The sequence below is a fragment of the Pleurodeles waltl genome, chromosome 4_1 (assembly GCF_031143425.1).
Source record: "Pleurodeles waltl isolate 20211129_DDA chromosome 4_1, aPleWal1.hap1.20221129, whole genome shotgun sequence".
Lineage (NCBI taxonomy): Eukaryota > Metazoa > Chordata > Amphibia > Caudata > Salamandridae > Pleurodeles > Pleurodeles waltl.
The window spans coordinates 388,946,045-388,966,606 of record NC_090442.1 but is presented as its reverse complement, the minus strand read 5'-3'; the positions used below and the strand labels follow the sequence as shown (position 1 = coordinate 388,966,606).

At 42.3% G+C, this 20,562-nt stretch overlaps 1 protein-coding gene across 2 annotated transcripts in view; it reads right to left on the bottom strand.

Moving 5' to 3' along the window:
• The window catches only part of IRAG2 (inositol 1,4,5-triphosphate receptor associated 2), an 871,311-nt gene that overhangs the window by 679,650 nt on the left and 171,099 nt on the right, over positions 1 to 20,562 (bottom strand). The gene's annotated exons all lie outside the window — the stretch shown is intronic.

The window sequence follows — 20,562 nt, the reverse complement described above, 5'->3', positions numbered from 1 at the left end:
TTTTGCTTGCGAATCAGGGAAACTGAGAAAGAAGGAGTAACTGTTAGAGTTAAAAGCAGTCAGTGAAAAATCCGTAAAGTTTCTGAAGCAATTGTGTTACCCTACCTGTAGTAAACACACAAATTGGGTTTTAATTTTGTTTAGTGCTCGCAATAAATTTGCATTAGTTTGCGGAGGACAAGCCACAAGACTGTCACCCGCAGTCTTTGCAAGTGTGACGTTATTGGTGCAGCGCTGGGATAGATGAGTTAGTAAGAAGGGTCGCACACGGATTGGCAACCGTCCGTGAAACACAATTGGCTGAGAAGGTGGGTGAAGAGAATTCTGGGATTAAAAGTCACTTCCTGATTTTATTTTGAAAAACATAAAAGTAGCAAAAATGACATTTTTCAAAGCTTTAAAGAGTGGGTTAAGGGGAGATATGTACATTACAACAAATATAGGAGATATTGCTCCACCAGAAGGTACACCAGCTTACTTTGTATTCGAAGAAAAGGGTGTCACGCCATGTCTTTGGCTAAAGCAGTGGAACAAAGTGACAAAGAAGGATGGGAGTTTAGCATTTCCTGCCAACTGAACCTTTAATTTGAGGGGCTTGGAGCATCTGAGGAGGGTGCTGTATGATATGAAGCCCCCTCAGAGACCAGCACAATTTGACGCATTAGCGATCTGGGAGTTAGTAGCCAGACACCAACAGCAAAAAAAAAAAACAGAGGTGCACCATCTCCTGAGGTGATGAAATGTTACTATACAGTGATTGACTTTTTGAAAACGAGAATTTCGCCCAAAAACATTGACTGGCAGAGAATAGATAGGACAGTTCAGAAAGCAAGAGTCAATACATGCATATTATGGACAACTGTTGCAGGCATTCAAGCATTACAGTAGTACAGAAACAAGTAAGTTAAAAGCCATGATTCATTTTGTGTTCACATTTGTGGAAGGATTGAGACCTGAAATTAGATAGATGATTAAGAGTCATTTGATTTGCTGGCAAGCAAAACTGATTGATGAGGTGTTGCAGTATGCAAAGTACTGTAGTGACGAGATTGAGTTGAAGCAGAGAAAGCTGAAAGAGAAGGTGATGCAGATTATGTTTAAAATCACTTTTATTGAATTTAGGGGTGCAACAATACAACATCTCCCACCTACAACCACTGGCCGGGGTTAAGAGAGGGGGGGAAGAAGAAGAAAGGGGAGGCTCACTGTTTACAGCAACATTGATTCCTCAGTCCATGGGTATGCCCTGGGTGTACGTTACTGACCGGGAATCCCGTGTCGGGGTAGTTTGAACAGGGGGTGTCCGTAGGACTTGTCAGTCGGAGGACACAGAGGTACAACGGGCATGTTAATTCCCTGAATTCCTCAGACATGTATTGGATATATGGGCCCCATGTTTTATTAAAGAGGGACAGAAAGCCAGTCGCTGCTGCTCTCAATTTTTCCACACCCATGAGGGCCCACAACTTATGTACCCAGTCAGTATGAGTAGGAATGGTCTCCAACCCCCAGCGTGATAGCAGTAGGATTTTTGCCGCTCCTAGAGGCAAAGTAATAGACCGCCCCTTAGAGGTGCAAAGCGTGTATGTGTGGGGGTTGGGGAGGCCCAATAAGACATAGCTATAGAACCACTGTATGTTAGTATCATGGATTTCGTCAATTGCTTGGAAGATTGTGTGCCAGAAAGAGGCAATTTTCAGGCATTGCCACGATATGTGATTAAGTGTGCCCTCTTGTCTGCACCCACGCCAACACCCGCCATCCGCACTGGTGTATAATACATGTAATGGGCTATTTTCAAGAACATTTCCTTGGTGTTTGTGGTGCACGTTGTTACTCATGCCCGGTGAAGGACGGCTTTCCACTCCCTATCTGTAAAAGTTAGTTTGCATTCTAATGCCCATATGCGCCTCGCCGGCGTTGCAGAGAGCTTAGATGGCATGACTAGGAAGGCGTAGAGGTTGGATAAAAGTCGTTTGTCTGTTTCTCTAGTTAGTAGCCACTATTCAAAGCACATGAGAGGTCGACTCTCATATGGGCATATCATGGGGGGAAGTTACCCAATGATGGACAGCAAGGTATTGCCAGTGTGTGGTCGCCGGGAGACCATATTCTGTTTGGGGACGGTTGAAGTCCATGACTCTCCTCAAAGGGAACGCCAATCCTCTTGCAGTTTGATTCCTGCCAGGCTGCAAAGGCAGAATTGCCCATCGCAGGAGGAAAGTCTGGGTTACTAATAAGTGGAGTCTGTGGGGAGATTGAAGAGACTAGCCCTTTCGTGACCTATACCATGTCCCATGCTCCCATCGTAGCCCACAGGATAGGGTAAACAAACTCCAGCAGGCCGATGTTTCTTTTGCATCCAAGGCACTTTTCAAATATGGACTCCTGCCACTGCCTGGTCAATAAAAGCACCAGTATTTCTCCATGAGAGTTCGGGTCCATTCAACCATGTACCGCATAGTAATATCTCAACAGATGCAGGACTACCGGCCCCCTCTGTTTTTAGCAGGTATGCCTGTGTCTTTGACATTCTAGCCCTCTTACCACCCCAGATATACTCCCATGTATGCGCCTGCAGTTTGTCTAAAAGATTAGGAGGCAGTTGCAGCGGCAGGGTCTGCATAAGGTAGAGTACTTTAGGTAGGAGTGTCATCTTAATCACCGCTAGATGGCCTAGCCAGGATAGGCCATGTGCCTTCCATCTCATCAGTTCAGAGTGCATGGTATCTAATATCCTGTTATAGTTGCAAGCTACTGTCGCCTCAAGCATGGGGTGTATTCATAGGCCCGGGCACATGATTCCATGTGCAGCCCATGGGAATGGGAGATTAGTCTCCAAAGCAGCCCTTTCGACCTCAGGGATGGTGAGGTTTAGAAGGGTTGATTAGTGAGGTTGGTTTCAAAGCCCAATGCTTTGCTGAATACATTCAGTTCCGCCATAACCCTAGAAAGGAACGTTTGGGGCTGGGACAGATGGAGAAGCACATTGTCTGCATAGAGTGCCAGTTTATGGGAGATGCCATTGGCAAGCCGAATATGTTTGGGTTCTGCCGTATGTGCTTAGTGAAGGCTCCGTATACAGAGCCAACAGTAGGGGCGAGAGGGGACATCCGTGTAGTGTTTCCCTTGAGATGGGGAATTGCTGCGACAGTTCTCCATTCACAGCTTCCGTGTCTCTGGGTTTATCGTAGCTGCATCGGATCCACTTGTGGAACCTGGGACCAAGCCCAAGGTGCCTCAAGACCACATGGAGGTACCGCCAGTGTACCCGGTCAAAGGCCTTCTCAGCGTCAATGGAGAGGAGGAGGGCTGGGGTTCGGGAGCGGAGAACCTTATCCAGCAAATGACAATCTCTTAATGTTGTCACTACAAGATCTCTTAAGGATGAACCCGGTTTGATCCTGGTCAACCTGGCGCTGCATATATGGGTTTGGCCGGCGGCTACAAATTCCGTGAAGATCTTGGTGTCCACATTCAATAGTGTAATGGGTCTATAGAAGGAGCACAGTTGAGGGTCCTTCTCCAGTTTGGGAATAACTATCACCATACCCAGTTGCACTGTGGAAGGGGGATGGTCGGGTCTAGCTCATTATACAGCCGAGCCAACACAGGGGCTGGCTGAGCACCAAACGATTTATAGAACTCTGCTCTAAAGCAGTCCCCCCCCGGTGCTTTACCTATTTGCAAGCGGTGTATAGCCTCTAGGGCCTCCATGGGTGTGATGCCCCTCTCCAATATGGCACTATCTGCTGGGGAAATCTGGGGCAGGGAGGTGGAATCTAAATAGTCCTCCATTTCCTGACTGTCAAGCTCTTCCACAGAGTATAAGTTAGAGTAAAACCTCACCACCTGTTGGAGAATTAGGTCCTCTTCCTGACATGTCAGGGTGCCATCCGGTAACCGCACTTCTGCTACTCTGCAGCCTGTGGCCTGCAGGCAGAGGCGGTGGGCCAGGAGGGGGTCCGCCTGGTCTCCCCCTGCATAGAATTTTTCCTTTGTCCAGAGTAGGGCATATTACGCCTTAACCCCATCTAGAGCCCTGTGTGCGGTGAGCTGTCGCCTTACCACCAGAGACCCTGTCTGGCTATGTGTGGCCTCCAGAGCCCTTATATAATCCTCTAATTGTTGACTCTTCTCACAGCAGGTGATATTCAGTCTCACTGCTATTACTATAAACTGGCCCCTGATGACTGGTTTAAGGGTTTCCATGAGGTTGTGATACTTGTTGTGGGTTTATCATTTGTGGCTAGAAAGTGGGCTATGCATCCCTGATTTCCCCTAAGATATCCTCATAAGCCAAGAGCCTCATGTTAAGCAGCCAGTGTCTTTTACTTGGGGAGTGAGATGGGAGAGCTATACGCAGTGCGGGTAGGGAGCGATCTGAAATAGAGGCCACCCCTATCTCAGACCTGGTGACCAGTTTAGTGATACGGGGAGTAGAGAGGAAGAGATCTATGTGCGCATATGTCTGGTGGGCAGCTGAGAAAAAGGAGTCTGTTCTATCCGCCGGATGCTGTCAGCTCCAGATGTACCAGCCTTGCCCTTTCCAGCCACTCCTGAAAACTCCTTGAGAAAGCTCCTGTTTGGCCATATCTCTGAGTGGACCTATCTAGCTGGGGATCTGAAACTAAATTAATGTCCCCGCCTACCACAATGTCCTCGTCTGCTGTTGCCAAGATCTTCCCGCAATGCATTTTTTAGAAAGCACTCCTGACGTTCATTCGGCCAGTAGATATGGTCTATTGTTCGTCTACTCCCCTGAATATCAATATGGAGGGAGAGAAGCATCCCTGGAATCACCGTCTGTACATGTGTTACCTTCCCTGGAAAGTTCTTGGCCAGCAGTATTGCTACTCCCAGGGTCCTGGGACCCTCCCAGGACCTGAAGAATGGAATTGAGGGTCAAACCAGCGTGACCTCAGTCTTTTCCAGTCTGAGCGGAGTAATTGAGTTTCCTGTAGTAGACAGAGATCACGCTTTGCATATCTAAGCTGCAGTAGAAGGGCTTGCCTCTTCACAGAAGCATTAAGTACCTGAATATTTAATCTAAGAATGGTGATCATTGGTGAGGCAAGTGGGTGCTGCTAAGGTTCTGTCAAATGAGTGCCCCAGCATACAGACCCTTGTTAATGAGGAGGAAAGATGCCGCCTCCCCAGGGTCAAGGTAGGAAGGTAGAAGAACAGGGGAAAGGAACAAACAACCAGGGCTAAACTTTTAAAGATGTTCCCTGCCTAGGAACAAACATGGACATGTCTGGTGGTCAGCCTGGTCCTCAGTCCGTCTTCGTTCGACCACTACTCCAAAGGGATCGGAGCTCCGCCACTCGGTTATCACATGCTTTAATTCTTGTCTTTATCGGATCATGATCTGCCCAGTTTGGTTATCCCCCAGGTGTCATGCAGTCAATCTTGGGGGTGGGGGTAGGGTGACACTTCTAGTTCACCATATCATATCATATCATTGGTCTGAGTCTGCTTCCAAAACTCTATCATGGCGGCATAGACTTCTAAGCAGTGCTGCTCTCTTCTTCTGGCTCTCAGCCGTTGTAAGTTTATGAGATTTATTCAGTCGGGTATGGGTTTTTGAGCTCCTCCCATCTCTTCACGGTGGCTGTTCCTGTGATGCCGACTGCTGCATCTGTTCTCCAAGGTGCGGCAGCATTCCATCAAGGCCCTGTGCTTCTTCCAGTGTGGGGATGATGTGGGTTTTGTTCTGCTAGACAAAGTGAAGACAAAAGGGGTGGCCCCATTTATATCTGATACCTTTCTCTCTAAGGAAGTCCGTTACACGCCGAAGTGTTCTAAGTAAACATAATATGCTGTGTTACACAAATGGTTTTACCAATGCTTATTTGCTAGTGTGAGCAGGTGTAGACATGTGCTTCTAATTGGGTGTGGTGACTCATCCACATGTGGAACCTCAACTGCTTTCCTGATTGGCTATAAATAGCAGAGTGAAGCATGCCTCCCTGCTTGGGTTTGTTTTGCTTCCTGATCTCAGCATCTGACTTGGCAGTCCAGCCCCTGCTGTCATCCTCGTATTCAGGACTTTTGAGGCAATTCTTTTCTTTGTTCCTGTACCAGCTGACACCAGGCATTCCTCCAGCACTCCAGAAATGACTGCAGCTAAGTGACTAGTATTCTCCAGAGAGTTTGTTCCTGGAGCGCCCCGCTTTTCCTAGAACAGCTGGTGTATTTCAGACCTCGTATTTTTGGCAGAGTGCTTATCTTGAAGAGACAAATGCATTTCTGAAGATTTTACATTATTATTGTAGTTCTTGCCTAAATGTGCTTCAGGAGCTTGAGATCAAGTACTACAAAAAGTGATAGTGCAATTTTAAAAGAGCATTTACATCACTTTTCTTTCTCTAATAGCATAACAATTGGATTTAAATTGTGCCATTCATGCCTGTGTTTCAGGTTTGAAGAATTTGCTTTTAGAAGGGTTTTTCACACACACAGTGAAACCAAACCAAACTGTGCCACCCTAACTGTTTAAACTCAGAGTGGACATTTGTATTTCTTGGATTGCTTTTGTTCCTTTTAGTTTAACCTATGCATGCAGGAAAGTTATTTGTGATATAATTAATGCTCTTTTTTTGTGCATGATAAGTGCAACCACACTTTTAATTGTAGTGTGCAACAGTGAATCTCTGTAAAGCCAGCCCTAGTGTTGCAGTACTTATTGTTATGGTACTCAGTTTGGGTTTTTGGTAATGCCGTGTTAGTAATTGTGCCAACAGTTATTATTATCCAAGAAAAGTGCTGGAGCATCCTGGTGTTATACCGCTCCCGTGCCCATATCAGAACGAGAGATTCAGTTTCAAGGAAGTTGAGTACACTAACTCTATCACTCTGTCAACGACCTGCCCCCCGAAGATACAGGGTGCCTGGCTGGACTGGCAAGACGTGACAGTGTTTTGTCTCTTTCTCTTCCATTCCCCCTTTCCTTTTTGGACACCTGCTGGGGTTTCTGTGTCCACCAGGAGATGCTGAGAGGTGTTCCAGGAGATTGGGGGGCATACCATCGCCCCTGCAGACATCTGCTTTTCAGGTGAGTGGCCATGTCTCCACAATCGGTGCTCCCCCTCCGTGTCTCCTCTGCTCTAATCCTCCTCGGTCCTGGCGGCTGCTCTGCACCAATCTGGTGTCTTCCCTGGCCATCGCTGCTCCTGCCTGTGCGCACCCAGACCCACTGCTCAATCAGCCCCTCCTACTCGTCACAGCAGCCGCTGCATGTCTGCTGTGCTCTGGCACTTGGTAAACTAGCGCCCCGACTGGGGGAGAGGGCCCAGTCTCACCTCTCCTCCCCGTCTTACAGGCTCCTTCTCTGTTCGGCGTTGTACGTGGTGCAAAGCAGCCTAGTCACTGCACTCTCCCTGGCTCTGTCCCGGGTCTGCGGCACTCCACCCTGCGGAACGCGACCTCCAGTTGATCCCTGGGACCCCAGGAGAGCCAAAGAGCACCACCGCCTCCCCAGATTGGGATGTGGACACCGGATCCGACCTTTTCCAATGCCCGATGGCGGAGCTCCGAGAAGACACTACTACGCGGTGGCCATCTTAGCCACACCCCTGGTGATGCAGATTAAAGCAGAACAAAAAGGAATGCAGGGAAATTTCCCACAGCAGCAGCAGGGATATGTGGTGTCTCGAAATCAGATGAGAGGTAGAGCTCACGGAGGAATTGGTAATGGAAACCACAGTCCTGATTTGAGTACTGTAGTGGTTCAGAATGATGTGCAGGGAATGAAGAGACTGTTGCCTTGTCACGCTTGCGGGGCAGTCAGACATTAGAAGTGGGAGTGTCCGATGGTGCAAAAAGGTGTTGTTCAGCAAACAAGTCACATCAACCCATTCCAAAGCATGCGAGAACCGAGAATAAGGAGTCATAATCCACATTTTCGTAATAATGTGAATCAGATGCAGAATTTTCAACCCATGCAGCAGGTACAAATGTCAATGGTACATATGACAGTCAAAGCCAATGCAACAGCCGGTTACGACGGTACCTAGGCAGAAAATTAAAATACCTCAAGCCCTAATGGAACAGCAGAAGGTGATGCTTCCTCAACAGGTCACAGGTCAGAGGTGCAACCAAAGTAATAACAGTTCACCAATTCCTGCTAATCAGTGAGAATGGAATAAATGATGATTGGGTAAGCGAGAGTTCGGATGAGGAACAATGTGTGCTTACAGCTTCCATAGAAGAAGTAGATCAGAAAGGCCCATTTGTGAAGGGAAAGGTAATGGGCCACAAGGTTTCATTCTTGGTTGACACAGGAGCTACACGCTCTACAGTAAGGACTGTAGAAGTTCAGAACCTGCCACTTTCAGGAAAGACAGTCCAGATTGTAGGTGTAGCGAATCAGTGTTTGACCAACCAAACTAGAGAACCATTTCAGGTTACAATTGCCAACTGTAAAGGATTGCACAAATTTGTAGTCTGTGAGTCACTTCGGTATCCCTACTGCGAAGAGACCTGCTGTGCAAATCCAGGTGCTTGATTACTTGCTCAAATTATGGAATCGAGATACAGACGAATAGTGATGCTGAGGATGACCCAGCTCCAGAGACAGAGTGTGAGACAATACATGAGAAGTATCCTTTGATTTATTTCCAGCGATATTACTACTTAGGGAACTGATACTACGTTTTGGGTTTCTGATCTCTTTAGAATCAGATAGGTGAAGTCACTTCAACAATCAAGTAATTAAATTACTATGTGCAGAATTGAATATTGAGCAGAAGTTGCACTGTGGTTACCACCCTGAAGCATCAGGACTAGTGGAACAGATGAATGATACCTTGAAATCAAGAATGGCAACGATGTGTGTATCCACGAATTTGAAATGGCCTGACACACTACTGTTAGTTCTGATAACAATGAGAAACACCCCCCAACAGGAAAGCAGGATTGTCACCACATGAAATCCTCATGGGCAGAGCAATGAGGTTGCCAGCGGTTCCTGCAAATGCACTTGTGAGCATTACTGTCAACACCAGGGCAGTGTGCGCTCTGTTGTCGACTAGAATGCAAAAACCCAGCACTCTCAAAACAACGTAATTTATGCATTGTGCTCATATGTTGTTGTTTAACCTTTTGTATTGCAAGAGTTCAATCCTGAAGACTTATTTTTAATGTGTTTACAAATGCTGTTAATTTGCAATGTATTGCTGCAGGCTTTCAGAGTGTGTTAGGGTGTGGTCCCTTTCCAGGGCCTTCTAGAGACTTTCCCTGCAACATGCCTGGGTGTGGTTGTGGACTGGGCCAAGCCTCTATAAAAAAGGAGCCAGCCCAGCTCCAAGTGCTCACTATCCAGAGGTCCCGGTGCAGAGCAGCAGCTACTTCCTGTCCCGGTGGCCTATTTGATCTTCCAGACATCTGACTTTCATTCTTCATTTGGAGATCCTTGTTCTGGGCGGTAAGACGGTGGTTGGGCTGGCCTCCCGACGCAGTTATCGAGAACTCTCATGTTCTTGGGCCTAATTATTTTATGATTTGACAGAGTACTTTGCGCGTGTGAAATATGCTCTTGAGTGTTTGTGACATTTGCAGGGTGACTTGCGAATCGGCAAGACGCACGATTCGTTTCATGATAATTTAATCTTGTTAATTATTGCGCGCTACCATATCTTGAAATTTACATGGTGGCTTAAGAATCGGCAAAAGACGCGCGATTCGTTTCATTGTACTTTGATCTTGTTATTCATTGTGAGCTGTTATTTCTTGGCATTTACATCGTTGCTTACGAATCGGCAAGACACACTATTCTCTTCTCAAGCTTAATTCATGTTATTTATTGTATGCCACTATTCTAAGATATTTATCACTTAATTCTCCGGTGGTGCTGGTTTGAGGCAGGACAACCATATTTTCAGAAAACAAGATTCTCTTTCTGTTTTAGCAAGAGAAAACCGCACTCTGTCGTTGTGCCAAAAATACCTTAACTTTTCATACATTAGTGAGATCATGAACAAACAAACAGGAATCCCCTGACGCGTTTCGGTCTCACCGGACCTTGTTCACAGGTGTTTCCTGTGTGCTAATTTCGGCGCTTTAAATAAAGTACTCCAAAGTAACAGAAAAAATACTCAAGTTACACCACTTATCAAGGGTTACTCCATAACATCACTAAATATATACACTTTAACAAAGAAAACGCGTCAGGGGATTCCTGTTTGTTTGTTTATGATCTCACTAATGTATTAAAAGTTAAGGTATTTTTGGCACAACGACAGAGTGCGGTTTTCTCTTGCTAAAACAGAAAGAGAATCTTGATTTATATATATATATATATATATATATATATATATATACACACCATTGACGTCGCCACCGGGAAGGCCAATAGTATCGGCATGTGATTCATTGTTTGAAAGAGTTTCTAATTATGTAGATGTTTATTTAGCCCCAATCGTAAAGACACTCAGTTCATATATTAAGGACTCTGGAGATCTTTTAAAGATACTATTAGATTTGGATTGGCATGAAAATTATCTACTTGCTACAACAGATGTGATCTCTCTCTATACATCCATCAATCACACAATTGGGTTAAATGCCTGTGAATATTTTTTGAAACAACGTAACATCTCAGAATTAGAACATTCAAAAATGCTACTTGATATGATTGATATGTGTTTAAAAAATAATATCTTTATATTTAATCATGAGATCTATCATCAATTATGCAGTACAGCTATGGGCATCTCCTTTTCTCAAAATTACGCCAACCTAGTAATGGGTTGGTGGGAAAGAGAGATAGCATGGAATAAAAATAATGAGGGATTCGCTGAAAAAGCATTTTGTGGGTCCGTGTCATAGATGACCTTTTCATAATCTGGAATGGATCAAAGGATGAATTTATGCAATATTTCAATATTTTGTATGACAATGAGGTGGGTCTGAAATTTACTTGTGAAACTAGCAAAACATCCATAAATTTCTTAGATATTACTATCTACATTGAGAACAACAACATTGAAACCACAGTGTATCGCAAGGATACTGCATGTAACAGTGTGCTACATGGGAAAAGTTTTCATCCCAAACCTTTGGTAAATAGTATTCCCCTGGGGGAATTCATCAGAATGAGGAGAAATTGTTCTCATGAAAAGGACTTATTATTGAAGCTTGATGAAACATATGAGAGATTTAAGACTCGAGGATATAATGAAAAGATCCTAAAGAAAAATTTAAATATTATTCACTCCAAAAAATGAGAAGAATTTCTGTTTAATAAAAGAGAAAGAGAATCCAAAGAAACAGTGTGAATGATCATGCAGTATACCAAAGAGTACACTAATTAAAAATATTTTGTGTAAACATTGGAAAATAATAAGCAGAGATCCGGATTTAGGACCCATAGTAGGCCCGAAACCTATGTTCTCATATAAGAAGGCACCTAGCATCAAGGATATATTGGTAAAAAGTCACTTTGTGTTAGAAAAAGACAGTAACTGTCTAGAGGTGGAGCAAAAGGGTTTCTTTAAATGTAATTGCTGTAAAGCATGTAAAATAGGACAATCAATAAAAAAAGTAAAATTATCAAATGGACAGGAATGGCTCATTAAACATAAAATTACATGTAACACAAAATATGTAATTTACATTATAGAATGTCATTGTGGCCTTAAATACATTGATAGCACAATTTGTGCGCTAAAGAAAAGAATCCTAGAACATATTAGAGCTATTACTCATAGAGATTATACATATGCAACAGCCAGACACCTACAAACACATACACTAAGTGATTGGAAAACTCTGAGATATTATGGTATCGATCATATCCCAGATCATGAAAGAGGAGGGGACCGAGTTAGAAAGCTGAGGCAATTAGAATCGAGGTTTATAATTCAGATGAAAACTAAGGCCCCTTTTGGGATGAATAATGATGAAGAACTTTATGTTCATTTATAGGTGCACAATCCAAATAATATACATAACAAGTCTGTAATGTCAAATAATGCTATGCTCTTTATGAGAACTTTAGTAACGGTCTCAATTATCTTGTGAGCATTCGATAAAAATTATTTTTAAGTAAGTCCTGATTCACACGAGATTTAAATTTGGAATAATATTTTAGTTTTGGTTGTTTGTTACAAACACATAATCATTACAAAATTGTTTGAAAATTGAGGATGAGATTAATGGTAGCATAAAATTAATTGGATTAATTGTGAGAATAACAGAAGTTGAGTTGCAAATGAAAAATGAAGTGAATTTGTTATCTGGTTATTTCTTTATACAATCTTAGAATTTTAATATGACTGTATTCTCCCTTAGAGAAATTAATTTCTGTGAATTTTCCGCTCTAAAATTATTTATTTATGTTTGAACTATAATTCCCAGCATGCATCATTATGGCACAAAAGTTTTCACTATAAAAGAGATCTGCAGTGTGAACTGGATGTTTGAACTCGAGAAAGACCTTACGGTCAAAACGCGTTCTGTTATTTTGTTTCAAATTAATTAAATCAAGAATTATTCGTACCTTGATGGAGTGCACTGCTAATTTTTGGATGTAATAGTTGTTTATGGGTTTGGTTCACCCAGAGTGGTTGCACCGGTGTTTTTCGAGTGCGGCGCCATTCACATTGAACCGCTTTGCTCTTCAGAATATATATACATACATATATATATATACATACACATATATATATATATATATACACATATATATATATATATATATATATATATACATATACACATATATATACATATATATATATATATATACATATACACATATATATATATATATATATATATACATATACACATATATATATATATATATACATATACACATATATATATATATATATAAATAAATCTACAATATGCGCAATTTGTGTTGAAACATTTTGAGAGTACACAGAAGATCAGAGTGTCTAGATGCAATATTGTATGGTCCTAATATGCATTCTCAAAAAAGGATTTATATGACTGGTTTAAAATTTAGTCAGAACGTTTTTCTGATTCTCATGTAAAGGAAAGTACTTGAATAAGAAAGTCTTCATTTAATCCATCTTGATTCCCTTACAGGTATCCAGCCATCTTGAAACTTAGTCATTTTAAACTTAATTCTTAGATTGTTCATGTTTGCAGAATCATAGTCTAGTATTGATTTCAGGAGATATAATTTTTATATTGTGTGTTCTAACCTTTTTCTTACTACAGGTCTCCTTCCCAGCTGTTTCCCTTCCTAATTCCCTCTTCCCCTCTTGAACTCTCTTAGCCTCTGTGATTTATCTATCAGAGTCTTGGAGCTGTTCAGTGGTGGACGTGTTGGGAACGTGCGCAGACCCCGAGGATCTGGTGACTCTGACAATTACAGATGATATGGTGTTGGACAACTGCAAAGGTCTGGCTAATGTGGATTGCTCTCTCTCAGCAGGTGGAAGCCACCACACTGCCACCGATCCATGACACAACCTGAGAAACGGTGACTTAGTTGGGGTCCGGAAACATGTGAGGAAGACATGTTTGGAGCCTCGGTGGAAAGACCCGTTCCAGGTTGTTCTGACCCCTACCACAGCTGTGAAGTGCGCTGGAGTTCCGAACTGGATCCACGCAAGCTGCATGAGAAAAGTGGCACGTAATTTGGACGATGAAGAGGAGTTGTTGAGAGTACCAACAATGACCTGACAAGCCTCAGAGCCGGAAGGAGAAGAAAGAGAAACTGAGACTGGATCTGAGCACAGTGAGGACGGTTCAGTCACTCCTGTGAATGACTAAAGAGAAGACCTCCAGGAGGGTGACCGTGCCAGAGCCCAGTCAGAGGAGGGCTTTCCCAGAAGTAGACAAATTTGAGACACAAATAAGTGGATCAAAGCCAATGTGATCCGACTCCTCCAGACTCTGTTGCAGGTCCGTCAAGAGAAAATCCTGCAGAGCAAGAAGAAGTTTCAAGTTCAACACTGAAAAGAGCATTGATCAAGGGTCCACTGAAAGGAGAAAAGTGGCCGGAGTCACAAGCAAAGAGAAAGGAAGCAGCTGTTGAGACAACAATCGAGGAAGACGTAGATACAACAAGGAGAGAAGAATTAAGGGAAGGAGAATTGAATAGGGATCGAAAGTTGAAAAGAAAGAGAATAGCAGGTCAAAAGTACACAGGTTCTGAATGGGCATATGCTACCACAAGTGAATGGCAAAGAGAATTTTTGTCTTTTTGTTTTGATCAAGAAATTCCAGGTCAATATTTTGGCACTTGAAAGAAGCTAAGGAACTGAACTGTTAGGACAAACTGAGAAAAACTGCAAAGAGAAAATATACTGTTGAAAGTAACCGGAAAAGACTGATAACCTGATTTGACAAGCTGCAGACCGATTTTGACAAGCTCACTGATTATTATTTTTATTTTATTTTTATTTTATTTTTTACAAAGGATCCTGGAAGTGAGACTGAGAGCTGTAAATAACTAAGAAGATTTTTGCTGCAGAGTTTCTAATTTTTTCTCTTCTGCTTTTTTACAGATCATGAGTAACATTAGCCAGAAAGGTAGGAAGAACAGGTGCTGTAAATACATGTGTTGGTTTAGCAATTGTGTGCGTGTGATATTGATTGTGGGCATGACTGTTCTTGACAACAGTAAAACCAACCATACTTCAACTTTAGAGACAACTACTGCAATAACAGCAATAGAGAAGTTTAGGTTAGATGAGAACTATCTGCATGTAGAAAACGCTCAAGGGGGACTTTCTTCTAATGTGTTCTATTACTTATTGATTGAGTGTGTTGAGATGATGGATGCGAAGAATTGTTATGTGTGTACACAGATTCCATCCTTAGTCAAAGAAGGAGCTACCTATCATAGTTTGCCTCTTACTTATGGGATAAGCTGTAGTCTGTTACTAACAAGATTTTATAATGAGGAGTACATTCAGTATTTCTACTCCATTCACGATGTGGTGTTTTCGTTTGTCCCTTTAATTAGGTACCCGAGTAGAGTAGCCAAGGATAATGACATAGTATTAGTGAGAGGTTTCTTTGAGCCTACCTTAACGTTTGGCACAGCTTATGCGCACTGAAACAATTTGACATGCTTGCTTACATCTTTAGAAAAGAGCTTCTTAGATCACACACACATGACAGGAGAAGTCAGAAAAGGGTTTAGAGAAAAGGACTTTTAGAAATTAGAATACTTATAGTGCAATAGAAACAAGGGAAATTAGCTTTAGATGTGCAATATGTAAGGAAGCTTAGTGCTAGATTTAGGCCTGTATGCACAGACACGGTTTGTGGGAATGAGTGAATGTAGTGTTTTTGTTTCAGAGTAAATGGACATTTACGTTGAATGGACAGGATCCAGCGATTACTGGTATATATTGCAATTGTGGACCTAATGCGTATCACCATCTTCCAAGAGGATGGTATGGCACATGTTATTTGAGGATAGTTTTCCCAACGATTTTTCAACTGGATGACTTAAAGAGATTATCGAAATTGACTGAATTACATCACAGTAGAGGACAGAGTCTCCTTCTTGTATAGTGGGAGATATATTTGGAGCATTGATTCCTTCAGTGGGAGTTCTTCTGAATTCTAAAGATTCAGAAGATGTCTACTATTGTAGATAACATGCGGACAAATTTTTCAGGAGCCATGATCCTGATAGATACAGAATTGGTTGCGGAATGAGCTATTACTCTTCAGAACCGCCTTGCGTTAGACATTCTTTTAGCAAAGGATGGCGGAGTTTGAAAAATGCTTAATTCAAAGCATTGCTGTTCATTTATTCCTGATAATAGTAAAGAAATTAGAAGTTTACTTACTAATCTGACTAATGAGTGTGCTGATTTGAAAGAGTTGAAAGAACCAGGTGTTTGGGAGAAAGTTGGTAAAGGATTTGCTTCAGTGGTAAATTGGTTCAGCAACATTGGGAAAGGGATATTATTAAAAATAACACAAGGGATATTGATTATTGTGATTTGCATAATTGGAGAATGGGGAACATGAAAATTGTGTAAAAGGATCAAATTGAAGAAAACGAAAAGTGATCAGAAGAAATAAAAAGGGAAAATTTGTTTAGAAGAAATTTGAAGAGGGAACAAAGATTTGAAGGGATAGAGATGACAGAATGTTAGCTGATGCAAACATTTGTGTGGAAGATTTAGTGTGATGACAAATTCAGTCATCAGAGGAGGAATTGTTAACGCAGAATTTTTAATGAGTTTTATTAATGAATATTCATGTATTTTGACTGTTGGATTTGCCTAGAAATTGTATTAACTTAGAGAAAAATAATGCACGCATTTGAAGGGGCACCTATCAGATTGGCCACCAATATTGGCAAAGTGTACTTATTAATGGCTTAATATGAAATGTTGAGTTTATGTTTAAATAATGTAGTAATATGTCATTTTAAGGGTTATGTATTAGCTTTATTAATTGTAGGCCTTAAATCAGCGAGGTCTTGGCCGAGTTGCATGGCCTCATGTCAGGCTGCATTTCTTAGGCGTTTAATAAAAAAGGGCTGTCTAGAGAATTAAATTGTTATTTTCCACTACACTGTCCATGTGCTCGTAGGTGAAGTTCTTACTTATAAGAAACTGCCGGCTAGAAGATGGTGTACTTGCTATGTAACAATGTTTGATGTAATGTGTGTGACACTGACCTTCCCAGGAGAAGACAGTGGACTCACTGACTGGAGTACAAGCAATAATATACCTGACGAGCCGAATGACGGGAGCGGGACAAGAGGAGGCAATCATCGACATGTGAACCATGTACTAGTAAAATTGTAGATTTGAGGGTTTAGTTTTATTTAATAAAGTGTGAACATGCGATCCCCTGACCAATTAGGATGTGGGAAGTAGTTTTATGAAATCTAACTTAGCCAGACTGCACTGGGAGGAGATACGCCATTCTCCCCTTCTTCTTGAGAGTTTAGCTATATTCTTTCCAACTGCTTAGAGAGACGTTGCTTTTCTGAACTATGATGCTGAATCCTGATGTCTAGCTGACCAAACTGATGTCCTGATGATTAAGACTGTCACAGCTTGCTGAACCTTACTGAGGACAGCTGTACACTGACATTACTAAATGCTGTGTCCATGTCCTTTTGTTTCTAGGTACCAACAGCTATTTTGATAGAGCCATAGATAGATGTTTTTCCACATTTGTGTTGACTAAATTTTTTTGCATGAAGTCCAAACATGCTATTCTAATCTGATGTTAGTTAGGGTTCTCACTGATAAAGTTTACTACATGAAATAACATCTGATGTCTTTTCTTTGCTGAAATCTAGATGTATGTAATATCGTTTGTGCAGTTATTCTTGCTATTAATTTGTACGATAACCTTAGAATGTGTAGTAGCCCAAGCTTTGATTAGCTTGTGATTCTTTCGCCGCTTTGGACAGCCAGTATTGCTTCTGTATGTTTATCATTTAATTTTGAGGTTGAGCTATGTGATATTAGGGAAATAAACATTTTAACTTTTACACATGGGTGTGGTTATTCATGGCCACAAGGTCATGGTGACTGGAAATTACTGACTCCTATTGATTATTGATGGTTAATGCTATTGATCTGTATTGGTACGAGATATATGGTGGGAAAACCTCGAAGTGAGCCAAAAGTTCTATCAGCCTATTCGCGTCTCCCTTGTAAGTTTACTTGATATGCCAACACTGTCCTAAAAATAGCTCAACGCTTTAGCATAATCATATTTCCTAGCGTAAACGCAGATTGGAAATGTTTCCATAAGTCGAAGGGCTTAATTCCTATAGGGTCACGTCGAGTTCATTTAGGTGTGCATTCTCACGGGACGGGTAATGTCCAGAACAAATCACAACGATGAGACCCATTACTAAAATACAAAAATGTCCCTTCTTAAGACAAGAACAAAAGGCTACAGACAGATTCAATCTATACAGAAACTAGTGGAAATGTTGGAACTCGGCATGCCGACGTGAAAGTAATGGTAACATTTATGGTTTCAACCTCACTGAGACTATTAAGATTCATTACTGGTGAACATAGAATTATCACTGGGACAAGAAGGGTTGTAAGAGTAAGTTGCATGACAAATCCAGAATATTGAGTAAAATATCTTCTTTACAAAACTGAGTCATAGTTGCAATATAGTGAAAGCGAAATATTAGAGTGTAATACTTTTAGGGACTTGAGAAGGAAGCAGTGCTTAATGTTTCCAGTGCGGGCACCGGCACTTATTTTTGAGGGCCAGCACTTATTTTTCTGCCACAAGCATTTAATGCGAACAAAAAAAAAAAACACATGGGAAAGACGGAGGAAGAGAAAAATAAAAAAAAGTCACAATGGGAGAAAGCAGAAAGCTGCAAGAGTGAGATGAAGGGACAGGGAGTGGCTTTAAATGGATTAAAGAAGCCCGAGATGGCTTCAGGATGACGCTGCCCAGTATTCTGGGTTTGCACATTTAATTGCAGCAGCCGGGTGGCACCGGCACATTTTTTATTAACAATTTAAGCACTGGAAGGAAGACACGTGACGACTGATACCACACCTTTAATGACTTACACATCTACCTATTCAACGGGTTCATAGAATTGGACCAACAATATTGTTGCTCCCTCAAACCTAAATCCAGAAGTTCAATATACATGTCCCACAGTATTCCAAGACAATGCTGGTACCAGATTGAACCAAAGCCAAGACGAAAATTACATTATCAAAATGTCATCTGTTTATCCCAGCAGTTGATACAAATTTGTGATCCCAAGGCCAAAGCATTGCAACTCAAATGACACCTTAATGCACTGAAGGAGATGCACGATACCGTTAAACAAAGTAGGCCAAACTACCACAAATCTGCATCCCAAAGATGAGGAAGCCATAAACAACAACCTTGTGCGATGAACGCTGCATACCATCTATTTGTACCCACATTTTTCCTTAACGGAAATGCCTTGATGCCTAAATAATGTTATTATGATATTCTCTACCAACACATTTACCTGCAAAACAATCCTAGAACCAGACAGGACACCATCCAGCCAGGTCATGTATAGGACACCCTCATGGCGATGTTCCTTCTTGGAGCTTGAAACACCTTACATTGCAAGTTATTCTATTGCAGCTTTGGTGGTTGAATACTTTAGTTTCAATGTGCCACAAACTATTTGGTGCATAACTAACCAACACCCTAACAAGAATAAAAAGAAAAGGAAGGATTTTCCACTTTCTTTTCGGAAACGCACACATGCTTAGTCACCTAAATTTCCAACCTCCTTAAAACTGTCCCCAAATGAAGAGTTAGGTACTTAGAATCTATTTAATTTTTCTAAAAATGCATGATCTGAAACATAAAGGGGTCAATCACCCAATAAAGAAACTCCTGACATCAGAAAATAACAAGCACTGAAAGCCAGTAGGTCTCACCTACACAAGAGCAATTGGCTTGGGCAATGTGTTTTGCCATGTTATAAACTAGTGTGGCTCCCGTTCAGCTTGGCTAAAAGTTAGTGGCATGAAGTGTCAGAGTGGAGTTGGGGAGTAGAGTGTTGTAGAGTGGATTTGTTTGAATGTCGTAGAGTGGGGTAGGAGAAGTGTTGTAGAGTTGAGTAGATGGGAGTAGAGTTCAGTGGTAGAGAGTGTCCTAGAGTGAACTGAAGTGTGGGGAATGGGGTGCAGTGGGTTGGAGTGGATTGATGTAAAAAAAGGGGATTGGAATGAGGGAGGGGTGGATTCAGTGGGGAGGACTGGGGTGAGTGGATTGAGGTGGGTGGATTGAAGGGGGTGCAATAGATTGGGTTGGAATGGGGTGAATTAGACTGGACTGGAGTGGGATGGATTATTTGGACTGGAGTGGGGTGAATTGGATTGAGTTGGTTGATTGTACTGGAGTCGGTGGATTGTTTTAGAGTAGGTGGATTCTATTGGAATGGATTGGGTGGAGTGGGGTGGACTCAACTGGGAAGGGGCAGGATGGACTGGATTGGGATAGAGTGGGTGGACTGGAGCAGAATGTGGTGGATTGAATTGGAGTGAGTGGGTGGATTGGAGGGGGTGAATTGAAATGGGGTGTGGTGGGCTGCAGTGGGATGTGTTGGATTTGGGTGGATTGGATTCGGTGGGTTGCATGAAGGTGGGATGGATTACAGTCCGTTCGAGATGATGGATTGGAGTGGGGCGGGGTGGGCTGGACTGGATTTGGTGTGGATTGGAGTAGAGTGGATTGGATTGGGATAGACTGGACTGGAGTACAGTGGACTAAACTGGGATGCATTGGGATAGACTGGACTGGAGTACAGTGGACTAAACTGGGATGAGGAGTAGTTTGGGGTAGCTTGGGGTTGAGTGGGGTGGATTAGAGTGGGGCGGAGTGGACTGAAATGGGGTGGGGTGAACAGGAGAAGGTGGATTGAATTGGGGGTGTGGGTGGGATTGGGGTGAGGTGGATTTGACTGGGATGGACTGCATTGAAGTGGACTGGATTAGCGTGGGCCAAATCGGACTGCAGAGGGGTGGATTGGAATGGGTGGATCGGATTGGGGTGGAGTGGACTAGAGTGAGGAAGATTGGATTGAGTTGGATGGATTAGTGTGTGGTGGGGTGGATTGGATTG